General features: G+C 37.0%; 1 protein-coding gene across 2 annotated transcripts in view; it reads right to left on the bottom strand.

The window, feature by feature from the left end:
* Positions 1–2124: 2124 nt before the first annotated feature.
* The window catches only part of ZDHHC15 (zinc finger DHHC-type palmitoyltransferase 15), a 169652-nt gene continuing 147614 nt past the window's right edge, over positions 2125–24162 (bottom strand). For both annotated transcript variants that reach the window (XM_057717992.1, XM_057717993.1), the window contains one exon: positions 2125–7219. The gene's annotated coding sequence lies outside the window, so the exon portion shown is untranslated. The remainder of the gene's footprint in view (positions 7220–24162) is intronic.

Genomic DNA, 24162 nt, shown 5'->3' with positions numbered 1-24162 from the left:
TACCTGCTGTGTACATAGCCCATCTCTCTGATATCCTTAGCAACAGTCATTCTGCTGCTCACCCAACTGCTCCAAAGCCTTGAGTAATGGGGTGGAGGATTATGGAAATAGCAAATTCTGAAAATATAATAAACTCAGTCATAGATTTTGCATTAATTGGTAACCTGTAGCCTGGTTTGATAATGTAACACAGTATCACATACAGGTTCACTTATTTGATTTGATGATTCTATAAAGATGGAACACAATTTAAGGTAGGAATTCTTAACTAGGGTATATGAACATATTTCAGAGTCTCTGGAAACCCTCTGAAAGTATAAAATTCTGTATGTGTGTGTGTTGTGCATGCATGTACTTTTCTGTGGAGAGTGTCCGTAACTTTCTTTAGGTTCTCAAAAGAGCACACGACCAAAATAAGGTTTAGGGACCCTGGTTTAAGGCAACCTCACATGAGTTCAATTTCTCTCTCTACCTCTCTTCCTACTACCCCTTCCTTTCTTTCTTGACAATAGTGTTCACAAAGATAATAGCTTATAGCAGTGAGAATTGTTATAAAGAAGCAAATTTAAAGCTAGATTGGGTAGCACTAGAAAGACTCCATAAAAAATACACACTTTTATTTATTAACTAGGATTGTAGTGTCTACACCCTTTGCAAAGAGTCATATAGAGGCAAAGTTGTTTCTGATGACTGGCTGAACTGAACATGTCTAAAGCTACCAGGTGAATAAACAGTAGAAAACTTCCTAAGTTCAAGATAAATGAAAGTATCTAAAAACAGTGTTTATAAATAGATGCTTCAGGTGGTTCTGTTATAATAATCAGATAGGACAGTGATAGAAATGCAAATCTGAAGTTCTCTGGATCAGTCAGCTAATTAGGTAGATATAGAAAAGGTAAGTTAATTTTACCCTCAACAAAATTACAATTTTAATAGATTGATAATATGTAGACAGAAAATAGAAGACTTCAAAGTTTAGAGGAAATGATAAGTGTAAAATGGGTTAAAATGTTAATGTTTCCCATCTTGGCTTATTTCCCCCAGTATTCCCCCTTAATTTTTTTTTACATCTCACAGAACCCTCAATACTCAGCACCCAGTAGCCCTGCCATACACACACTTATGGTTCAGAAGCCACTTCAGATTTGCATTTGTATTGGTTCCCTCTGAACCACATTACTCTAATAAGTGCTTTCTAATTGTCCAGGGTAACTTATGTATGGTATGACAGTGGATTGGAAATAAAACTTAATAACAATTTTTGACTAATTGGTAGCCTGCATTCTTTAATGTTCCAATAGCAAAACTTCTGCTTTCCTTGTAAAATGAATCACATTTTACTTTTCTTGAAATTTATATGCTACAGCCAGATTTATTTTAGGGTTTGCCAATGTTAACTAAAGAATATTGCTCACCATCTGGCTCTACAAGGAATGAGTCACTGGACACTGCAGTTGCTGACCTTTAACATACCCTGACTTTCAGGGTGGAGATCAGGAATGAGGCACTCTGTGCTCTGGGAAAAACCGTCAAAGCAGGCCTTCAGATAGATATTTTCAGTAGGAAGTTTTATGAACCCAAATTCTTCCATCTTCTCATACCTAAGAAAAACACTAAAATCATTAATGGAGACATCTCTTCCTCGTGACCAGCAGCAACCTTCTACTGAGATGTGTGCTTAATTGCATATACCCCCTTCACCAAAATCACCTACTGACCTCCCCCCACCCCCTAACCTCTTTGGAGGAGTTCCTCACAACTATCTGAAAGGCTGTCTCATGGGCTATAGTCCTTAGCCCCAAATAAAACTGAACTCACGGCTCTCACATTGCACTATTTTTTTTGTTTGTTTTTAGTCAACACCAACATTGTCAGGATCTGGGTCTAATAGTGTGCTAATTTGCAAAGTTGATATAAACACTTCAGTTAAGGTTTATGAGGAAAATTTCTTTTAAAACCATAAACATATTCAAATACTTTCAATAAATTTTGCTTAAAATGTGCTTTTTACTATCATGAATTTTCCACCCCTGTAGATTTGGAAGTCTAAACATTGAAACATGCTACTGTGTGAGAATGAACATTTTAATATTCAAAAAGAGACTAATTTTTCAATGTCCCTACATATGGTGAGAAATTTAATTTGTAAATTTTGTTGTTTATAACATGAAGAAAATACATCTATACATTTACACATTCCTGTATAAACCATTATACATATATTATATGTATATCTTTATATCTATATCTACAGATTAAAGCTTCCTTTTAAATATCTATGCCTTGAATTTTGTTCCAAACATCTATGTCAACAATTTTGTTCCAAACTTCAGCTTTCAGTGCTCTGCATTTCCAATGACTTCTGCCTTCTTGTTGGCTACTTCTGTCTGAAAAGGATTTTTTTTGTGCAAACGAAGCATCTATTGAGGGAAAACTTATTTGAGGCTTACTTGATAAGGGTCTCTCCAAATATTTCTCTGAGGGTAAGATATAACTTAGGAGCAATTGGATCACTGTAATCTTTTCTCAGAATCATTGTATTCTTTTTTCAGGTGACGTGCATATGGAGAATAATAAACATAGTCTTCACCGTAAGAAAAAGCAAACCAGAGTTCCTATCATCATTAGACATAATAAGTTTTCTTTTTCTTTTTCCTTATCACAATAACAGAGGGAAAGGCAAAAGATGTGTGAGGCTGAGCAGACTGAACATGATTAAGTGACATTAGACTAGTTCGAGTTCTATCTAAAAGCCATTGCTGCTAATTTCCCAACTCATATCCACATAGGAACATAGAGAGAAACACTGAGCACAGAGATGGGGTGGGGATGTTTGGAAGATGAGATGTTACAGAGGAGTCTACATACCACATACAAATCAACCTGGGAGTGAATAAACTCCACTATTACACCCATGAAATGAGAAGTATAGAAACTTCCATCAAGGCGGTCTGAAATTTTAGGCTTTCTCAACATTGTTTAACGACACCATAATGTATAAAAGAAACAACAATTTTATGCATATGCTTTTAACAAAAAACTTAGGAAGATAAAGCTGGTCAGTATTTGTGGGTATTTCTGTAGCAAGACACATGGTTTTAAGAATATTATATAAAATTACCTTGAGAAAATTGTTGGATAAAAGGATTTGTAGCAAAGTGGCAACTTGAGCTTAACTGCTGAGGTCCCCAGTGCTTTTCTTCTCCTGGCTCTCCAATGCATTTCATATATTACCAAAACCCAGTAACAGCTTTCCTGCTGCATCCCTTTGCTGATTTAGCCAGCAGGATGACAGCCATTATTCCTTAAATGCATCTTATCTTACTGTTTTTTTCCCCTTTAACACCATTCCCTACAAAGAATCTATTTCCTGATATATTACATTCATATCTAACTCAATCTGCTGATGGCCATATATTGGGCTGCTACAACAAAGAAAAACATGTAATAATTTTGAACACTGTGTGGGACACAGCCCTAGCCCTTTTGGAGAATTAAACAGTCACGGGTTGCATGCTATTAGGTGCCATCCATTCATCATTATATTACATAACACCTGTATGCAAAAGACTACAATTTAATATGGTACATTATAGCTCTGGTTAAAGAAATGCAGATGTACCATACCTCATAAACCATTTCCTACTGATTGGATGGAACACATGAATTTTCTAAGAACATGAAACTTGTGGAAAGGTCTATCTTGTCATGTGCATTCTGTGACTCATAGAGGCACAGAACATGTCTTTGGCACCAACTGAGTACCTTAGCTACTCTAGGAGCAGAAGTTCTAGAAGGTATGAATGGAATATTTTTCACTTGCAGTGACTGTTGGACTTTTTTCTAACAGGAGAGGACAGAGACTCATTTCTTTAAAGTATTTTCTCCTGATGATGAGGCGGCCTGCTTTGGGGGCATTGTGTGTGCGCACACATGTATAAATATATATGTGTGATGATAGGTGAAAGACATAGGCTTTGCATGACTGTTACATTCTTATGAATTTGGGCTATATTAAATTTCAGACGCACGTTACAATAATGTATATTAAATATTCTTACACCTGCTAGGATTGTGCTTAAATCTTCATTAATCTCAATGTCTACACTTTGTGCAACTTGGCATAAACATGAGGAAACACATTCTTTTCTCTGGCAAAGACAGCCCTGAGAGTGGCCTCTATAGGTGCCAGAGGACATAATGGCACTGGCTGATGCCACACAATGTGAAATATTTGTTGTATGGGGCCAGAAGGGGAAAGAGGCACATATTACATTTCTATCACATAGAAATAAGAATTGTATAAATTGCATACTTTCAGATTTTGGACAAACTGAGACTCTTCTGAAATGTGGTCCTGCCCTAATTGCTCTCTGTGTTCTAAGCTACTCCATGGTTATTCCAGTACTGGGAAGCCAAGTCACACTAACAGTACACTGGACATGGCATCTGTGAGTTCTGTTTCAGACAGCTATGTCTTTTGGAGGGTGCTTCATTTCTTTTGTCCTTAATTTTTCAGGTTGTAGCATGGGGACAATCATTTCTATTCTGCCTCTTTCCAAGGACATTGTTGGAATGAATGGAGTAACATTAATAAAGCACTTTAAGCTCTGCAAGAACAAATCATTAATGAGAGCATGGAAGAAAGAATGGAATACACTGATTTGTTTAGAAATACTATTCTGGTTAAACTTTTCATTCCAGTCCTGCAGTGAAGGATATATAAGAGCACTGGGGAGTTACATAGCACCTTTCACCTGTATAACCCTAACAATGAGCATCTTTGTTTTGCAAATAGGGAAGATGGGTACCAAAGATTGGGGAATGAGATCCCACAGAGGTTATTGGACATGGCCCAAGGAAAAACAAGCTAAGGAAACAGATCAGGGTATGCAAATTATCAAACAAACCTCTCTGTCTTCTTTATAGTCAACCAATTGGGGGGGGGGGTGTCTAGGTACAGAAGTTAATACTCAATGACCTATAATGGGGATAGTATCAAAGTCTATAAACTAGTGAAATAAAGGTTCATAGATAGGAATAGGGTTTCTTTATTTCCCTAAGCCCCCAGGTAAAATCCTAATTTATTTGGCCTTTTGAAGACAGTGTAAATCTGTAAGACATTAAACAATCAACTTTGCATTATAGCTTTCCTGAGCTTTACCCTTCCAGTGCTTTTTTGTAGTTCCCTGACACTGTCTTTTATGACCTGATTTCTATGAGTGCTGATACACTCTACTCATTAAATAAGCTCTTGATTCCTTCCTGACTTTGAATCATAGTTAGCAGCTATTCTGCCTAAACTCTTGGCAGAAGATGATGGATGGGAAAGATTGCTTTGAGGCCTACTGGCTGTGGAGTAAGCAACAGCCCTACCTTTAAGAAAGGTGCATTTCTAAATAAATATAAGGCAAGTCTTGTCAAATATAAGAGCATGTGGATGATCAAATAAGCTTTCAAGATAAACCCAAACAAGAGAGTGTTTGAAGGGAGAGGAAGGGGAAAATAACCTTTCATGAACATACATGATTTCATCATGAAACCCAGTGTGCATAGTCTTCTAGGCTAGCTCTTGGCATCTGAGTTTGAGAAAGAGTCCTTGGCCCTAATAGATTTAGTCACATCTAGTATTCTCTTAAATGAAATGCTGGCCACAATCACAATCCATTTAATTTATGCTGAAAGTCTTACCATGACCAAAATTACCTAGAAGATTCAAATGAACAGGACTTTCGTTGCTTTAAGTACCTGAATTGCTCACATTCACAGCTCTACTGGAGCCTGAACACTGAATTGTTTGTGGCAAGCATCTCTTTTTTACTCAAAAAGGTTTTAGGGGGAATAACTTAGCAAAATTAATATCCCTCTAAGAGCTCAAAAACTTGATATCAATAAGATGCCTGACTGATCTCTGTAAGAGTTGGGACCTCTATTGTTAGCAGCTGGGCACTATGGCACTGACTGAGAAATGAAAACCATCAATACTCAGGTATTATTATTATAGAGAAGTAGCATTAATGTCCATACTCATTGATTCAGGCACTAGGACTAAAAGAAAGGCTTATTATAAATAAATTGTGAAATGAATGTAAACTATCTTAATGGCTGCACTACTACAGAAACTAAGCAAAAAAGAAAAAGAAAAGAAAAAAGAGAAAGAATTGTCATATAACTATTAGGTTTTTCACTATCTGTATACTAATCCCTGTTGTGAAAAAAAATCTTTAGTGCTAATCTTTAGGCTAATTTCAACTGTGAAACTTCACCCTTATTAACAGTATTATAATTAAATCTGAAAATCATCCTTAAACCCCTTAACAAAGCCAATGGTCCATAACTTAGGCTTATAGTTTTTCTTTTATCATAAGACTAATTCATAAAGGTTAAAATAAAGCTAGGTAGCAGAGAGAAGAATAAAAATTATTGCAGAATTTTACCACAGTCTGTCATTAAAAGTCTTTAAAACACCAATCATTATGTTAAATAAAATGGAAATCTGATCTCATCTATTAGCTATGGTGTTTTCAGGAATACCACACATCTATGACAGAGAACAGGTTTTACATTGTTGTTCAATTTCCAATTCTAGGACCTTGATCACAGTGTTGAATCTCCCTCTTGAATTTTGGGTATCTGATACAGGGAAGGTGTTCACAGCTCAGCAAATATTTAAATTGCTATTTAGGAAAAAAATACAATTGAATAAAAACTTCAGATTTTTTTGTCACGATTTTCACACCACAGAAGAATTTTGTGTAAATATGCTGCACATATGCATGCTTATAAATGCACATGCATACAAGTAGCAAGCTAGTCTCATTCCTCTCAATAAAACAAAAACCCTGTAGATATGATTAATGGTCTTTCTAGGGGAGTTAAAGATTCCAGGGAAGTCTTTTGAGTTCCCCTTTACCTGACAAGAGGAATGAAAAGAGCCTCTGGAAAGATAAATATGTTACATTTAGGCTTTCACAGATGTGGGGAGGGGAAATGAAGAAAGAAGCAGAGGAAGACTGGTTTGAATTAATTGCTACCAGATTGATGAGTTCAGCTAGTAAATTAAATAACTTGTAAAGTCCTGAAACATTTATCTGCACAGCAAGTATTTGATGGGATGCTTTCAAATTGTGAAGCTTCCAATCCGCCATAGTGACTTATTTTGAAGATCAGAATGGTTCCCAACATTGAACTCTGTAAGCTTCTTTGGAGATGCAGTGTCCTGGGAATGAAAAATAGAAATTCATAAGTGAGCTGAACCATTGTAAATATCCACATGGTAACATCCATTGACAATAATATGCAACTGTTAAAGTTATGTTTTTAAAGAGTATGGGTCAGCACTGAAAAATGTTAAGTGAGAAAAAAGCAGGATGCAAAATTATACATACAATGTTATACTTATTTTTAATCTAGAATTTTTATCTGTAACAAAAGACCATTGAAATATGCTAAGTTGTTGAAAATGGCGGGTTCATGGGTTATTGATTTTCGTTTTCTCTACTTTCTACTTGTATTTTCCACATTTTCTCTAGTATATATCATAATAATTTGATAATGCAAAAATACTTTTTATTTTTGAAATTCACAAGAAATAACATAAGCTTTGAAATTAGGCAATTCTGAATTTGAATTCTAACTTTGCTACTTGCTATCTCTGTGATTCTGGAAAAATTAGTTTCTTCATCTGTAAAACAGGCATAACAAAATCTACCTAAACAAATATCTGGCACATAGTAGGTACTCAAACAGCTATTATTAGTATAAGCATTCTGGAAAACAATTTGACCATATATATTAATAGTCTTTAAAAAAAGTTCATACTGGTAATTTTGCTTCTAGGATCCTATCATAAGAAAATGATTATAAATGAGGAAAAATATTTACATTCAATGATATTATTGTCAGTCTTACTCATAATAGTGCAAAACTGAATAAAATCTTAATGTTGGACAGCAGAGAATTGGTTAAATAAACAACAGCACCTTGATATAATGGGAAATTACTTTCAGCATTAGTGAAAAAAGCAGAATTCAAAACTGAACACAATATGGTCTCAATGTTTAAAAAATATATTCATAGAAAATATTGGATGGGATAAAACAAAATGTTAACACGAATTATCTTTAGGTGGTAGAATTATAGGTTATTTAAATTTTCTTCAGTTTTTTTCCCTTTTCTTTTATGTTTAATATATTTTTAAAATTATTTATAATATATATATATTTTTGGCTGTGCCACAGGGTTTGTGGGATCTTACTTCCCCAACCAGGGATTGAACCCAGGCCCACGGCAGTGAAAGCATTGACTCCTAACCACTGGACCTCCACAGAATTCCCTAACATATATGTTTTTTATTATAAAAGGAATTAATTTTCATCATAGAATAATGGGAAAATATAGAAAGGGATAAAGAAAAAAATGACAATTTCAGAGACTGTTTTCCACCCCTCCTCCTTCTCATTCATTCATTCAACAAATACTTATTGAATACTTACCACGTGCCAGGCATTGTGCTAGAGGCTGGCACTAAAATGTGAACAAGACATAGTGACTGCCCTCAAGGACCATACAATGTAGTTCGGGAGACAGAAAAATAAGTAGGCTATTACAACACAATAAAAGGGCTCTCATAACGTTATTACAGTGGCACCAAAAAGGGACATCAGTCAGTGATATGCCCAAGTAAATGATGTGGAAGCTGAAACCTAGAGAATAAATACTATATAGCCAGCTGAAGGAGACTAGAATGGAGGAAGTGGGAGGTTGCTGAGGAAGCATCTCAATCATGGGATGCAGCAGGGGCATGTTTGACGGGCTGAAAGAAGTCGAGTTGTGGTTCATAGAATGTGGGGATAGAACTAGTGGAGAGGAAGCTTCAGAGTAGAGAATCTGGATAGATGAGCAGGGGCTGGATCATAAAAGGGCTTGTAAACCATGTTAAGGAGTTCAGACTATGCTGAAGCCAATGAAAGAGCCATTACACAGATGTAAGTTTTTCATCACTCTAGTTGCAATATGGAGAATGGACTGGAAGAGGGGCAAGATTGGAAGCAGGAACACCAGTTAAAAAACTACTGCAGTAGGGACACAAAGATGGCAGCAAAGTAGAAGGATGTGGAGTGCATCTCTCTCCACAGTTGCAACAGGAATATATCAAAAGATGCAATAATTCCCACAGAAAATTAGCTGAACACTACCAGAAGACCTTGGACAGCAGAAAGGACTGCAAAGATCCTGACATAACTGGGTAGGATGTAGGCAGAAAAGAAAAGGAAAAAGAAGAGGAGAAGAAAGGAAAAGTCATACACCCTGGGGCCAGGGGAGCTGAAACAGGAGAGATTGCTGAATTCGGGAAAACTCCCCTTATCTGACAGAGAAACCCCCTCTCCAACAGGGAATTTGATTGGGTCAGAAGAGAGGCATTTGGGACTGCCCAAAGAGGGTGAAGTGGCTGATCTGTGGCAGATGGGAAAGAGTGAGAAACACACAGAGGGTCCGTACCATGGCTCTGTGTGTCCCGGACTGAGACATGGGTTCACAGCTGTACAGGGGGTCTGGGAGCTGGAATGTGGGAACTGGAGAACTGGTTCAGGGTGAGAAACATTGTTGGCTGTGGGGAGACAGACTGAGGGGACAGGAGGGAAGAAATCCGCAGCAGAGCATGCCTACTGTGGAAAGCTGGGCTGCCATGGTGGCGGGGCACTACTGTTGAGTCACATGCAGCAGGGAGGAGCCACTGTTGTAGCCTCTCTTTTGGTGCTAGAGACCAACAAAGGGAGGGCCCCTCTGGGCCTGGCTGTCACAGTTGACAAGGGATAGAAAAAGCCGCCTGGGGGGAGACGGCCTGGTGTGCCTGCTGCAAGAGCCAGGAGAAGTCTGCAGAGTGGGCCATCCCTGGAGACATTCATATTTTTTTTGTTTTTTTTCAAATAAATACATACATAAATTTATGTATGTATGTATGTATGTATGTATGTATGTATGTATGTATTTATTGGCTGTGTTGGGTCTTTGTTGCTTCACATGGGCTTTCTCTAGTTGTGGCAAGTGGGGGCTACTCTTCTTTGTGGTGTGTGGGCTCCTCATTGCCATGGCTTCTCTTGTTGTGGAGCACAGGATCTAGGCACGTGGGTTTCAGTAGTTGTGGCACGTGGGCTCAATAGTTGTGGCTCATGGGCTCTAAAGCACAGACTCAATAGTTGTAGTGCATGGGCTTAGTTGCTCCATGGCATGTGGGATCTTCCTGGAGCAGGGATTGAACCTGTGTCCCCTGCATTGGCAGGTGGATTCTTAACCACTGTGCCACCTAGGAAGCCTGAGATATTCCTATTATACCCAAGCTCACTGGCTTCACTGTGCAATAGGCACCACCGCTGCAGCCAGGGCTCCCGCGACCCAGGCAGGGCATTACTGCTGACTCACACACAGGGGAAGGAGCCACTATTGTACCCTCTCTCTCCCCAAATACTGACACCTACAGATGATCAATAAAGGAAGCTCCACTGGTTGCAGAGTAATACAAAAAGCCCCCTAGGGCTGTCCCTTAAGCACCTTGCACTGGGCACCAGTAAAGAACCACACTAAGGCCAGATTTTCTATGCTGTGGTTGCTGGCATCCCTGTGCATTTGGCGTCACCCCTGGGACTCCAGTGATCCAAGCAGGGTGCTACTGTTCAGTCACATGCAGGGAGAGGAGCCACTATCAAAGCCTCTCTCTCCCCCACACACCTGTGTCTGCAGGTGAAAAATAAAGGAAACACTCACTGAGGCAGACCCAAAGAGCTCCAAGGCAGCCTCAGGACCAGACTCTGGTGGTTAGACCACATGCAGAAGGAGGGACAAAACCAAAGCTGAATGCCAGGGACAGGGGGATTAAGGAAGAGGTTCCAAAATCTTCCCATCAGCTATATATGCTGCAGAATAAATCCCCATGATTAGCTAGGTACACCCTATATCTTTGGAATATCTGAGTAGACAATGAATGTTCCCACAAATGAAGAAAGTCTAACTCTGGCAGCTGTGGAATTTGGGAGTAAGAATGCACAGGAATTGGGCCAAATCAGAGCCTAAGTGGATCCCATAGGACCCACAGATGGTCCAGAGTCCAACCCAGAGGCAGAGGAGGGCCTCTTGGGGAGGTGAAGGTGGCCTGAGGCTCAAGGCATGTGCAAGGACACTTACAGCTGAGATCCCAAAGTAACAGAATTATTATTATTAATTCTATTGCTCTGATTCATTCAGCTGTAAGTTCTGGAATTTTTTTGTTTGTTTTTAAATTATGATCATAGGCCTTAGGGATCTTCATGTTTTATAACATATTTTTTCTTCTATTTTTTAATTTTATTTTTCTTTTTATCCTTTTTATATATTTCTATTTCTAGCTAGCTTTTCTTTAGTGTTGAGCTTATATCCCCTATCTTCTTTTCTTCTTTATCTTTAATATGTTTCTATTTTCTCTTTTTCTTTTTATATTTCCAGTCATACTATGTTCCTCTGTTGCTTTGTGTTTTATCCCTTTTTATCTTATTTGATTTTATCTTATTATACTTTTAATCAATATTATCAGACTGCTCTTTTTCCTTGCTTTATTCTTCAGGTGAAACACTGTGTTGGTTTTTGTTATTAGGTTTTGTCTTTATCTTAGTTCTAAACATACTTGTTTGATTATATTTTGGGGATCTTCAGTTTATCTGCTTGTTCTCTTGCTCTTTCTTATATTTGCTCCTTGTTTACATTTGGTCCCTGTTATACTTGGTCCTCGGTTTCACAATTCCTCTTTTTTTTTTTTCTGGTTTTGAATTTTTTTGGTTTTCTCTTTAATTGTCTGATTGCACTCTGGGGTTCTTTTGTCAGGTTGTTCTAGTGCTTTATGTTCTGTTGGGTGCTGTTTTTATTTTTCTTGTTCATGTATGTGTTTCCCTGATTCACTATTTATTTGTCTGATTTAACCTTTTACCATTAGTCTGGGGCTTGAATAGTCTTTTTTAATCCCCTTTATTGCCAGGATGAGTGACTTCTGGACTCTGGATTCCATGAGCAAAAGTCAAGTCTGAGGCTATGGAGAGGGAGCACCGAGTCCAGGACACTAGACAACTAGAGAGTCTTAAGCCACAGAGAATATTATTCACAGAGAGCTCTCACAGAGGTCTCTATCAGAGTCTAAGACCCAGCTTCACCCGACTGCCTGCAACTGCCAGTGCTGGATAACTCAAAACCAAAACAAGACAGGAACACAAACCCACCAATCAGCATACAGATTACCTAAAGCCATATTAAGCTCACAAATATCCTAAAACACACCACCTGACACGGCCCTGCTCATCAGAGGGAAAAGACACAGATCCACACATCAGAAAGCAGGCACCATCAGAAAGCCTACTCAAGACACAGGACCAACCACACCACAGGGGGCAGAGAACAGAAACAAGAGGAATTACTACTAGGCAGCAAAAGGAAAGGACACAGCAAATACTATAAATTAGACAAAATGAGAAAACAAAGAAACACCTTGCAGGCAAAGGAGCAAGATAAAAACCCACAAGACCAAATAAATGAAGAGGAAATAGGCAAAATGCCTGAAAAAGAATTCAGAGTAATGATAGTAAAGATGACAAAAAATCTCAAAAACAAAATAGAGAAAATACAAGAAACATTTAATAAGAACCTAGAAGAATTTAATAGCAAACATTAATAAACAACACAATAACAGAAATTAAAAATACTCTAGATGGTATAGACAGGAGAATAACTGAGTCAGAAGAACAAGTAAGTAGTTGGAAGAGAGAATGGTGGAAATAACTGCCAAGAGCAGGAAAAGGACAAAAGAATAAAAAGAATGGAAGACAGTCTCAGAGACCTCAGGGACAACATTAAGCATGCCAACATTTGAATACTAGAAAGAAGAAGAAAAAAAGAAAGGGTCTGAGAAAATATTGGAAGAGATTACAGTCAAAAACTTCTCCAACATAGGAAAGGAAAAAAATCAATCAAGTCCAAGAAGTGCAGAGAAACCCATACAGAATAAACCCAAGGAGAAATACACCAAGGCACATATTAATCAAACTAACAAAAATTAAACACAAAGAAAAAATATTAAAAGCAGCAAGAGAAAAGCAACAAATAACATATAAGGGAAAACCCAAAAGGATAACAGCTGATCTTTCCACAGAAACTCTGCAGGCCAGAAGGGAGTGGCAGGATATACTGAAAGTCCTCAAAGAGAAAAACCTACAGCCAAGAATACTCTATCCAGCAAGATTCTCATTCAGATTTGATGGAGAAACCAAAAGGTTTACAGACAAGCAAAAGTTAAGAGAATTCAGCACCATCAAACCAGCCTTACAACAATTGCTAAAGGAACATCTCTAGGCAGGAAACACAGGAGAATGAAAAGACTACAGAAACAAAGACAAAGCTATTAAGAAAATGGCAATAGGAACATACATGTCCATAATGACATTAAATGTAAATGGATGAAATGTTCCAAATAAAAGACACAGACTGGCTGAATGGATACAAAAACAAGATCCTTATATATGCTGTCTACAAGAAACCCACTTCAGACCTAAGGACACACACAGACTGAAAGGAAGGGGGTGCAAAAAGATATTCCATGAAAATGGAAGTCAAAAAAAGCTGGAGTAGCAATATTCATATCGGACAAAGTAGACTTTAAAATAAAGACTATTACAAGGGACAAGGAAGGGCAGTACATAATGATCAAAGAATCAATCCAAGAAGAAGATAGAACAATTGTAAATATCAATGCACCCAGCATAGAAGCACCTCAATACATAAGGCAAATGCTAACAACCATAAAAGGGGACATGAACAGTAACACAATAATAGTAGGGGACCTTAACACCCCACTTACACTAATGGACAAATCATCCAAATAGAAAAGAAATAAGGAAACACAAGCTTTAAATGACACATTAGACCATCCTGACTTAATTGATATTTATAAGACATTCTATCCAAAAACTACAGAATACACTTTCTTCTCAAGTGCACATGGGCCATTCTCCAGGATAGATCACATCTTGGGTCACAAAGTTAAGAAAATTGAAATCGTATCAAGATTCTTTTCTGACCCCAATGCCATGAGATTAGATATCAATTACACGAAATAAAAAACTGTAAAAAATACAAACACATGGAGGCTAAAATATATGTTATTAAAAAACCAAGAAATCACTGAAGAAATCAAAGAGGAAATCCAAAAATACCTAGAAACAAATGACAAGGAAAACATGATAACCCAAAACCTATTGGACTCAGCAAAAGCAGTTTTAAGAAAGAAGTTTGCAGCCATACAATTCTACCTCAAGAAACAAGAAAAATCTCGAATAAACAACCTAAACTTACACCTAAAACAAGAGGAGGAAGAAGAACAGAAAAACCCCAAAGTGAACAGAAGGATAGAAATCATAAAGATCAGATCAGAAATAAATGAAAAAGAAATGAAGGAAAAAATAGCAAAGAACGATAAAACTAAAAGCTGGTTCTTTGAGAATATAAATAAAATTGATAAACCATTGGCCAGACTCAACAGTAAAAAAGGAAGAAGACACAAATCAACAGAATTAGAAATGAAAAAGAAGTAACAACTGACACCACAGAAATAAAAAATATCATGAGAGATGACTACAAGCAACTGTATGCCAATAAGTTGGACAAACTCTAAGAAGTGGAAAACTTCTTAGAAAAGTACAACCTTCCAAGACTGAACCAGGAAGAAATAGAAAATATGAACAGACCAATCATAAGCACTGAAATTGAAACTGTGATTAAAAATCTTCCAACAAACAAAAGCCCAGGGCCAGATGGCTTCACAGGTTAATTCTATTTTTTCTCCCACAGGTGAATTCTATCAAACAATTAGAGAAGAGCTAACACCTATCCTTCTCAAACTCTTCCAAAATAGAGCAGAAGGAGGAACACTCCCAAACTCATTCTACGAGGCCACCATCACCCTGACACCAAAACCTGACGAAGATGTCAAAAAAAAAAAAGAAAGAAAGAAAGAAAATTACAGGCCAATATCACTGCTGAATAAAAATGCAAAAATCTTCAACAAAATGCTAGCAAACAGAATCAAACAGCACATTAAAAAGATCATACACCACGATCAAGTGGGGTTTATCCCTGGAATGCAAGGATTCTTCAATATACATAAATCCATGTATGTGATACATCATATCAACAAATTGAAGGATAAAAACCATAGATTATCTCAGTAGATGCAGAAAAAGCTTTTGACAAAATTCAACATCCATTTATGATAAAAACTCTCCAGAAAATGGGCACAGAAGGAAATTACCTCAACATGATAAAAGCCATACATGACAAACCAATAGCCAACATCATTCTAAATGGTGTACATCTGAAAGCATTCCCCCTAAGAACAGGAACAAGACAAGGGTGCCCACTCTCACCACTATTATTCAACATAGTTTTGGAAGTTTTACCCACAGCAGTCAGAGAAGAAAATGAAATAAAAGGAATCCAAATTGGAAAAGAAGTGGTAAAATTGTCACTCTTTGCAGATGACATGATATTTTACATAGAAACCCTAAAGATGCTAGCAGAAAAGTGCTAGCACTCATTGATGAATTTAGTAAAGTAGCAGGATACAAAATTAATGCACAGAAATCTCTTGCATTCCTATACACTAACTACAAAAGAGCAGAAAGAGAAATTAAGGAAACACTCCCAATTACCACTGCAACAAAAAGAATAAAATACCTAAGAATAAACCTGCAAAAGACCTGTATGCCTAAAACTATAAGACACTAATGAAAGAAATCAAAGATGATACAAACACCTGGAGGGACATACCATGTTCTTGGATTGGAAGAACCAACATTGTGAAAATGACTATACTACCCAAAGCAATTTAGAGATTCAATGCAATCCCTATCAAATTACCAACGGCATTTTTCACAGAACTAGAACAAGAAATTTTACGATTTGTATGGAAGTGCAAAAGACCCAGAATAGCTAAAGCAATCTTGAGAAGGAAGGATGGAGCTGGAGGAATCAGGTTCCCTGACTTCAAACTCTAGTATAAGGCTACAGTGATCAAGACAGCATGGTACTGGCACAAAAACAGAAATATAGATAAATGGAACATAATAGAGAGCCCTGAGATAAACCCACACACATATGGGCACCTTATCTTTGACAAAGGCGGCAAGAATATACAATGGAGAAAAGACAGCCTCTTCAATAAGTGGTGCTGGTGAAACTGGACAGCTACATGTAAAAGAATGAAATGAGAACACTTCCTAACACCATATAGAAAAATAAACTCCAAATGGATTAAAGAGCTAAATTTAAGGCCAGAAACTATAAAACTCTTAGAGGAAAATATAGGCAGAGCACTGTATGACATAAATCAAAGCAAGTTTCTTTTTGTGCCACCTCCTAGAATGATGGAAATAAAATCAAAATAAACAAATGGGACCAAATGAAACTTAAAAGCTTTTGCTCAGCAAAAGAAACCATAAACAAGACAAGAAGACAACCCTCAGAATGGGAGAAAATATTTGCCAATGAAGCAACTGACAAAGGATTAATCTCCAAAATACACAAGTAGCTTATGCAGCTCAATATCAAAAAAGAAAATAACCTCATCCAAAAATGGGTGGAAAACCTATATAGACATTCCTCCAAAGAAGACATGCAAATGGGTAACAAACACTTGAAAAGATGCTCAACGTCGCTAATCATTAGAGAAATGTAAGTCAAAGGCACAAAGAGGTGTCACCTCACTCTGGTCAGAATGGCCATCATCAAAAATTCTAGAAACAATAAATGCTGGAGAGAGTGTGGAGAAAAGGGAATCCTTCTGCATTGTTGGTGGGAATGTAAATTGGTACAGCCACTGTGGAAAACTGTATGGAGGTTCCTTAAAAAACTAAAAATAGAACTACCATATGACCCAGCAATCCCACTACTGGGCATATACCCTGAGAAAACCGTAATCCAAAAAGAAACATGTACCACAATGTTCATTGCAGCACTATTTACAATAGCTAGGACATAGAAGCAACCTAAATGCCCATCAACAGATGAGTGGATAAGAAAATGTGGCAAATATATGCAATGGAATATTACTCTGCCATATAAAGGAATGAAATTGTGTTATTTGTAGTGACGTGAATGATCCTAGAGTCTGTCATACAGAGCAAAGTAAGCCAGAAAGAGAAAAACAAATACTGTATGCTAACTCATATATATGGAATCTAAAAAAAATGGTACAGATGAAGCCAGTGGCAGGGCAAGAATAAAGATGCTGATGTAGAGAATGGGCTTGAAACCACAGGGTTGGGGGTGAAGGGGAAGCTCGGACGAAGTTACAGAGTAGTATTGATGTATATACACTACCAGATGTAAAATAGATGGCTAGTGGGAAGCTCCTGCATAGCACAGGGAAATTAACTCAGTGATTGGTGATGACCTATGGGGTGGGATAGGGAATGTGCGTCAGAGGCTCAAGAGGGATGGGATATGGGGATATATGTATAAATACAGTTGATTCACTTTGTTGTACAGCAAAAACTGGCACAACAGTATAAAGCAATTATAGTCCAATAAAGAGCTTAAAAAATTCAAAAAATATGCCTCTACATGTATTAAGAAAAAACTACTGCAGTAATACTGATGACAGACACTTGGTCTGGGGTCATGGTAATCAGAGTAGAAAAAGTACACAGCTTCCAGAGATATTTAGGAAGTACAATCAATACACCTCAGTGAATATTTAGACATGAGTGGGAGATGGAGAAGGAACAAAACAGGAAATAGATTTGGGCATGGGTGAATTTGAAATGCACTTGGTTATTCAGGTGTGGAACTCAGGAAAGAGTTCTGGGCTAGGGATACATATCCAGTAGTTATCAGCATATATATGCCCTTTAGCCAAGAAATGGACAGATTCCCTAAAGAATGAGTAGATTTATGTGATGGTCAGGAGAAAACCTAGCAAAGTTTGGGAAGACACTGTCTTAAGAAGGAAATGTCTGATGGTAGTGGTGGGGGGAAGAAGGGTGTAGGAAGTTCAAGAGAAGCATGAGAGAAGGATCTTTTTACATTTTAAATTAAATATAGTAAAATTAATGTTTGTTTGGTTTACATTTCTGTGAGCTTTTACATATGTAGAATCTTGTAACCAGCATCTCAGATAGAATGTAGAACTTCCACTGCCCCCTAAACCTGGCAACCACTAGTCTGTTTTCTCTCTATGTATTTTTGCCTTTTCCAAAATTTCATAAAAATGGAATCATATAGCACATAGCCTTTTAAAAATATATTTTAATTGAAGTATAGTTGACTTACTAATATTATATCAGTTTCAGGTATACAACATAGTGATTTCATATTTTTATAGCTTATGCACCACATAAAAGTTATTACAATATTATTGACTACATTCCCTGTGCTATGAACTGGGTTTTTTTCACTTAGAATAATGAATTTTAGGTTCATCTATATTGCTATGAGTATCAATTGTTCATTACTTTTGATTGCTGAGTAGTATACTTTGTTTACCCTTTACCCATTGAAGGACATTTGTTTTGTTTTCCAGGTTTGGGCTAGTGTAAATAAGCTGCTATAACCATTCACATGTGAATTTTTGTGTGAACACAGGTTTTCATTTTCTAGGGGAAATATTCAGGAGTAGGATTACTGGGTCATATGGTAAGTGTATGTTTAATGTTATAAAAAACTTTAAAAGGAACTGTCAAATGTTTTTTAGAGTAAATGAGCTATTTTGTATTCACACTAGAAATATATGAGAATTCCAACTGTTCTGCATCCTTGTCAGCACTTGGAATTATCCCTATGTAAAAACAACAACAACAACAACAACAAAAACCAAAAACTTACCCATTCCAGTATGGGTATTAAGGAATCTCCCTGTGGTTTTAATTTGCATTTTCTTAATGGCTAGTGATATTGAGAAGTTTTCCTTCCCTCTCCCCCAATGGATATCTATATTTTAAAAGTAACTCCGTTGCCATACTACCAATCTTCAAATGTGAATGAATATATTTTAACAAAGACTTTGCCACTTATTTCATAGAATGTTCACAATTTTAATGTATTTTAATTAAAATATAGTTGATGTACAACATTATGTTAGCTTCAAGTTTACTACATGGTGATTTGACATTTGCATACATTATGAAATTATCAACACAATAAGTCTAGTAACCATATGTCTCCATACAAATTTATTATAATATTATTGAACATATTAATATTTAAGGCCAGTGTTTATTGATTTTCTGTGTGGATGATCTGTCTATTGATGTAAGTGGGGTGGTAAAGTTCCCTACAATTATTGCATTATGTTTGTTAATATTTGCTTTATGTATTTAGGTGCTACTATGTTGAGTACATATATATTTATGATTGGTATATCTCTTTGTTGGATTGATCCCTTTATCATGTGATATCCTTCTTTGTCTCTTATTACACTCTTACACTCTTTATTTTAAAACCTGTTTTGTCTGATGTAAGTACTGCTACCCCAGATTTCTTTTAGTTTCCATTTGCATGGAATACATTTTTCCATCTTCTTACTTTCAGTCTTTGTGTGTCTTTAGATCTGAAATTGAGTCTTTTATAAGTAGCATATATATGGGTCTTGTTTTTTCTATCCATTCAGCCATTCTATGTCTTTAGATTGGAGTATTTAATGCAACTACATTTAAAGTAATTATTGATAGGTATGTACTTATTGTCATTTTGTTAACTGTTTTCGGGTTGTTTTTGCAGTTCTTTTTGTTGTTGTTTTTCCCTTCTTTTGTGGTTTTCCCTTATAATTTAATGACTACCTTTATTGTTTTTCTTTTTTGTATATGTATCTACTATATAGTTTTTTTTTTAATGTGCCTCATTTTATTTTATTTTATTTATTTATTTATTTTTATTTTTTTTGGGGTACACCAGGTTCAATCATCTGTTTTTATACACATATCCCCATATTCCCTCCATTCCTTGACTCCCCCTCCCTCGAGTCCCCCCCACCCTCCCTGCCCCAGTCCTCTAAGGCATCTTCCATCCTCGAGTTGAACTCCCTTTGTTATACAACAACTTCCCACTGACTATTTTACAGTTGGTAGTATATATTACTATATAGTTTTGATTTGTAGTTGCCATGAGGTTCATGTATAACAACCTCTCTATATATGTGTGATTATTTTAAGTTGATGCTCTCTTAAGTTCAAGTGCATTCTAACCATCCTACATTCTGACTCCTCCCCACACCCAGTGTTTATTGATTTTGGCATTATACTTTACATCTTTTTGTTTTGTATATCCCATAACTACTTATTGTGGATATACATGATTTTACAACTTTTATCTTTTAACCTTCCTACTAGTTTTGTAAGTGGTTATTCTACTACCCTTACTGCATGCTTGCCTTTAGCAGTGAGATTTTTATTTTCATAATTTTCATATTTCTAGTTGTGGCCTTTTCTGCTTAGAGAATTGCCTTTAACATTTCTTGTTAAGCTGGTTTAGTGGTGCTGAACTCTTTTTGCTTTTGCTTGTTTGTAAAACTCTTATCACTTCTTCAAATCTGAATGAGAACTTGGCAGGGTAGAGTAGTCTTTGTTGTAAGTTTTTCCTTTCATCACTTTGAATATATTGTGCCAATCCCTTTTGGCCTGCAGAGTTTGTGCTGAAAAGTCAGATGATAAATTTATGGGGGTTCCCTTGTACATAACATGTTGCTTTTCTCTTGCTGCTTTTAAGATTCTTGTTTTATTTTAATTTTGCCATTTAAATATGTGTCTTGGTGTGCACCTCTTTGTGTTCATCTTGTTTGGAACCCTCTGTGCTTCCTGAATCTGGATGTCTGTTTCCTTTCTTAGGTTAGGGAACTTTTCAGCTATTATTTTTTCAAATAAGTTCTCTAACCTTTTATCTCTATCTCTTCTCTTTCTGTGATCCCTATAATGAGAATATAGTATGCTGAAACTGTCTCAGAGGTCTCTTAAATGATCCTTATTTTTTTAAAAAGCTCTTTTTTTCTTTTTCCTGTTCAGCTTGGATGATTTCTACTACTCTGTGTCATCCAGATTGCTGATCCATTCCTCTGTTTTATCTAATCTATTGTTGACTCCTTCTAGTTTTTTTATTTCAGTTATTATATTCTTCAACTGTATTTATAGATTCTTCTTTATATTTTATATATTTATATAACCCTTTGTTGAAATTTTCACTGTGTTCATCCATTCTTTTCCTGAGTTTGTTGAACATCTTTATGATGATTACCTTGAACTCTTTATCAGGTAGATTGCTTATCTCCATTTCATTTAGTTCTTCTTCTGGGGTTTTATCTTGTTCCTTTGTTGGAACATATTCCTCTGTCACTTCATTTTGCCCAATTTGCTGTTTTTGTTTCTACATACTTGGTAGGTTGGTTATGTTTCCCCATCTTGGAGAAGTGACCTTATGTAGGAGACATCCTATGGGGCCCAGCAGCATGCTCCCCTCAGGTCACCAGTGCTATATGCTCTAGGGGTGCCCTGTATGTGGGCTGCATGTGCCCTTCTGTTGTGGCAGGATAACTATTGTGGGTGTGCTGGTCCCAGTCTGGTTGGCTGTGAGGCCATGTCATGTGCAGTGGGTGTGGGCCCACTGAAGTGTGGGATAGGCTTCCACATGGTTGGCTGTGTGGCCCAGAGGCATTTGGAGCTGCTGCCAGCCTGTTGGTAGGTGGGGATGAGTCCCCAGTGCTAACAGGCTGGTAGGAAGAGTCCAAAATGGTGCTTGCTAGTGCTGGTGTTACCACGATAGAATGAGGTGCCCTAATGGCTACTGCCACTGTCTCCGTTCCCCAGGGTGAATAGCAGTTGCCCCCTGTCTCTCCAGGAGTCTCCCCAAGATCAACAAGTGGATCTGACCCAGGCTCCTTTCAAACTACTGACTGTCCTGGGACTTGGAGCATGTGGGATTTTGCATGTGCCCTTTAGGTGCAGGGTCTGTTTCTTATAGCCTTCCAGCTCTCTCAACCTAAGCCCTGATAGTTTTCAGTGTCAGATGTTCTGGGACCTTGTCTTTCCAGTGCAGGATGCCCAGGCTGGGGAGCCTGGTGTGGGAATCAGACCCCTTGCTCCTTGGGAAGAATCTCTGTTATTGTGATGTTCATCCCATTAATGATCACTGACCTGGGGGTGTAGGTCCTGGCTATACTATGTCTCTGCCCCTCCTACCTATCTCATTGTGGTTCCTTCTTTATATCTTTAGTTGTGGGAAATCTTTTCTGCTAGTCTTCAGGTCTTTCTCATAGCTGCTCTGTAAGTAGTTGTAATTCTGATGTGTCCATCGGAGGAGATGAGTTCAGGGTCTTCCTACTCTATCTTGGCCACCCCATTAAGCATCTTTTCTTATGCTTATTTCCACTTCTTTGGTGAAGTGTCCATTCAAACCTTTTGCCCATTATTTTATTGTGTTTGTTTTCTTACTTTTTTTTTTTTTACTTATTTATTTATTTTATTGGCTGTGTTGGGTCTTTGTTGCTGCACACGGGCTTTCTCTAGTTGCGGCAAGCGGGGGCTACTCTTCATTGTCATGCGCGGGCCTCTCATTGCAGTGCATGGGATCTAGGCACATGGGCCTCAGCAGTTGTGGCACATGGGCTCAATAGCTGTGGCTCACGGGCTCTAGAGCACAGGCTCAATAGTTGTGGCGTGCAGGCTTAGTTGCTCTGCGGCATGTGGTATCTTCCTGGGGCAGGGATCAAACCTGTGTCCCCTGAATTGGCAGGTGGATTCTCACCCACTGCGCCACCTAGGAAATCCTGTTTTCTTACTTTTGAGATTTTAGAGCACTTTACATATTCTGGATACAAGTCCTTTATCAGATAAGTGTTTTACAAATATTTTCTCCCAGTCAGTGGCTTGTCTTTTTATTCTCTTAACAATGTTCTTCTCAGAGAATACATTTTTAATTTTGTTGAAGTCCAACTTGTAAATTTTTTCTTTTATGCATATTACTTTTGATGTCATATCTAAGAACTATTTACCTAACTCAAAGTGATAAAGATTTTTCTCCTTTGTTTTCTTCTAAGATTTTTATAGTTTTACAATTTATATTCAGGTCTATGATCCACTTTGAGTTAAATTTTGTATATATTGTGAGGTGTAATGGTATAGGTATGTCCAATTATTCTATCACTATTTGTTGAGGACTGTATTTTCTCCATTGAGTTACCATTGTATCTTTGTGTAAAAATCAGTTGAGCATCTTTTTATGGGTCTATTTCTGTATTTTATTTTTTATTCTGTTCCATTGGCTCATGGGTCTGTCTTTTGGCTAATACCACACTGTCTTGATTACTGTAGCATTATAGTATGCCTTAAAATTGGACAGTTCAACTCTTTCTATTCTGTATTTTTTTCATAATTGTTTTGGCTATTCTAGTTCCTTTACTTTTCCATATAAATTTTAGTGTAAGCTTGTCTATCTCTACAAAATAATATGTATCTCTGTTTATTTAGATCTTTCATGGTTTGTTTCATCAGTGTTTTATAAGTTTCAGCATACAGATATTGTGTATGATTTATTAGATTTATATCTAGTTATTTAATTTTTTGGTTATTGTAAATTGTATTGTGTTTTTGATTTTGGTTTCCCAATTGTGCATTGCTAGTGTATAGAAACATAATAGATATTTGTGCATTGGTCTTGTATGCTGTGAACTTGATAAACTCACCCATTAGTTCTAGGAGTTTTTTTGGTAGATTCTTTGGGTGATCTATGTAGACAATCATGGCATCTTCAAATAGAGATAATTTTACTTCTTTTACAATCAGAGTGACTTTTATTTACTTTTTTAGCCCTATTTCATATGTTAGGACTTTCATTATGATATGGGATAGGAGTGATATGAGAGCCTACATGAAGTTGTGGCTAATAAAGGAAAAAACTACTGGTAAATAGTAAAGATTTATCAGGCCAGTTAAGGTCAGAGGCCACAAATATGTAGTCTCAGTTGTGTAATTTCTAATCAGCTGCAATCCGTATTTATAATCAGTTGTGTTATTTTTGTAGTAGTTCCCAGCAGCCTGAGTATAGAAATGGAGAGGGCAGACAGCTAGACTGAATCTGGAATTTGAATTTTTGCTGGCTAATGCAATG

Source organism: Hippopotamus amphibius, chromosome X, assembly GCF_030028045.1.
Source record: "Hippopotamus amphibius kiboko isolate mHipAmp2 chromosome X, mHipAmp2.hap2, whole genome shotgun sequence".
Taxonomy (NCBI): Eukaryota; Metazoa; Chordata; class Mammalia; order Artiodactyla; family Hippopotamidae; genus Hippopotamus; species Hippopotamus amphibius.
Note: the sequence above shows the minus strand (reverse complement) of the source record. Positions and strands in the feature narration are given on the sequence as shown.